The following is a 2638-nucleotide window of genomic DNA, read 5'->3' as shown; positions in this document are numbered from 1 at the left end:
GGGAATCAGGCTTACAGCAAATGCTGAAAGACACCAGGATCTTGCAAACTGGAAGGAAATTTCAGAAAAGAGGAAGTTGCTGTGCAAACTGTCTTTTCTGTTGAAAGCCTTCTAGTCAAATTTGCAAGCCAGAAAATTCCATGTGGTTTTGCATCCTCTTAAAGGACAGTATTTTGTCATCAGAAACTTGAATTTGTTCCTTGATGTGGTTCAAGATGATCAGTTGGTTCACTCCCGTACCTGAGTTGTATCTACAGCGTGCGTGTATGCTGTCCTGTGTAAGTGTCCAGAAGGGACAAGCTTTAACTGTGAAGTCTAAAAATAACTACACGCAAAGAGAGAGGGAAAATGAGAGGGAGTGTTAGTGAGATGGTGTCAGTCTTCTGTGCAGCTTGTGCCTAGGCCAGGCATGTTCCTGGGACGGGCTCTGTGTGTGGGCTGACTCCTGGTGCAAGCAGTTCATCTTTTCCTTAAGTAGAGGCAATGGTGAAACTGGAAGCTAAATCCCTACTGGCTTGGGAACCTTATATACTAATTACTGCCAGGCAATGGTCCTGACACTACTGAAAGAACTGTTGCACTTGTTTCTACCTTTTGTGGCAGAAAATATATAGACAAATTTTTACTACTAGTACGACTAGAGAAGATGATCAGAAGACACTTCTAATGGTGAAAGAGGTGTTATTTGATGCTAGTGAGGTTTGGTCAATACCTGCCAGCTGGTTTTGGTTCCTCTGGAGAGCATCTTGACAACACTAAGATTCACCTTGTAATAGCTAACTCACATGAAAAGATCAACGTTATGTATAGAGGCTGAGAAGTTTATAAAGCTTAGTGTGAAAACTGGGCCATTCTCTGTGTGTTAGGATATACCAAAGTTAAAGGAAACATCTGACTCTGCACAAGTATTTTTTCATGCAACAGTGGGATAAGGGACAAATTCACAGCCTCTGTGAGCAAAAGTCTAAACACATACTGCTTTTCTCTGTACCCTGGTCCTTTAAAAGGTGACACTATTGATATGTCAAAAAAAGCAGTGTAATATCCTGATTTTTCTTTATTGGGAAGTCTTCAATCATAGGTGACGTCAATTTTATTTCTGCCAAACGATACTCATTTCTGGCTCACATATACATTGCTGACCTTCTAGCCTAGGGCTATGGCATTTTCCAAAGCACTTTTTTTTTGCTGCTGTTTTCTCAGCCATTTTCTCAGTTTACACATTTAAAATCAACAGTACAGTGGACAAACTCTACAGCTCATTAAAGAAAACTCTGGAGAAACTGGAGAAACTTTTAAAGAGGGTAATATATAGTTGGCAAGCTTGACTAACCTCTAGGAAGATTAATCATCAGTCTTTTAGGCCATTTAGGTGGCGTAAAACCTTTTCTTTTTATCGTGAATAGAAGCCTTCTTGCACCAATAGGGCAATTGAAAAAGATTCAAGCACTTGTGAAAACAAGAATGCAATGGCTTTAGGATGGGTTCTTCAGATGCAGAATTGATGACTGCCAGATTACATTTAGATGCAGGGATTGCAGATCTCATACTTGACACTACACTGCAGGACAGCTTGGCAGAGCCACATGTCACCCTTTGCAGGATACACAAATGGTGAGATGCAAGGGCCTTCCACTGCACAGCTCAGCAAAGTGCTAATTTTGCCGCCTGTGCATATGTTTTTTTCTCTCGTATTCTCCCTTCCTGCCCCATATAGCAATGCCCAATATATAGCTCATATAAAGAGCTCTGTTTATGGAAGAATTGTAGGGGCATGACATTTGAGAAACTCTCCGTGGGCTGCTGAAGAGGAGCATGTAAATGATTAGCAGTGGGTTGGGGTTTTTTTGTTGCTTCTTTTTTTTTAATTGAGAAGGTCAGAAAGTGCCAGGGTATGACCTGATGCTGCTGCTAGAGCTAGCAGATGAGCTAGTGCCTGCATATGGAATGGCAGAATTAACTTTCAGGAAAGGGAATGAAATCTTGCTATTTCAATGAGGATTATTTGGGCAAGCTTCAATCCATTTCCTTGCACTTTTTACCATCCCATTCACTTTTAGTGTTTTCACTGGATTTCAGAATTTTCCCTTTTTTTTTTCTTTAAGCATTTCATTTCCTTAGCATCTTCTTTACACTCTTTTACCTTTCTTCCTTGATTTCAGTATTTTATTTGGAGTAATTTTGGCAAGATTTTGTGCTTTCCACTGCCCCTTATTTTATCTTGGTCCATTTGGTTGTAGTCACTCCATTGCCAAATTTTCTGTTTTTTTTTTTTTTCAATTGCATTTTAATGTATCGTATCTCTTGTCCAGAGGTTTTGTTAGCTCTGTCTTCTGATTTCAAGATTTCATTCCCTTTTCTGAAAGGACTTCTCACTTCTATGCTAATGCTGCTCTTTAGGAGTGTTTAGGAGTTACACCTGTTTAAAATACAATTTCTCCTTTTCTTATTTCTTAGTGGACAGATGGGTTTGTTATGTAGGGTTTTTGGTCTTTTTTTACAGGAGTTGCTAGTATAAGACAGTGTCTTTAAAGAAATGCAATTTTCCATAGAGGAGAATAGATGTGCTGTCTAATACAAACAGCAAAACAAATTCTCAGGAATTAAATTCTGTATTTGATGGAATTTACTGCAAGCA

Source organism: Cinclus cinclus, chromosome 6, assembly GCF_963662255.1.
Source record: "Cinclus cinclus chromosome 6, bCinCin1.1, whole genome shotgun sequence".
NCBI lineage: Eukaryota > Metazoa > Chordata > Aves > Passeriformes > Cinclidae > Cinclus > Cinclus cinclus.
Note: the sequence above shows the minus strand (reverse complement) of the source record.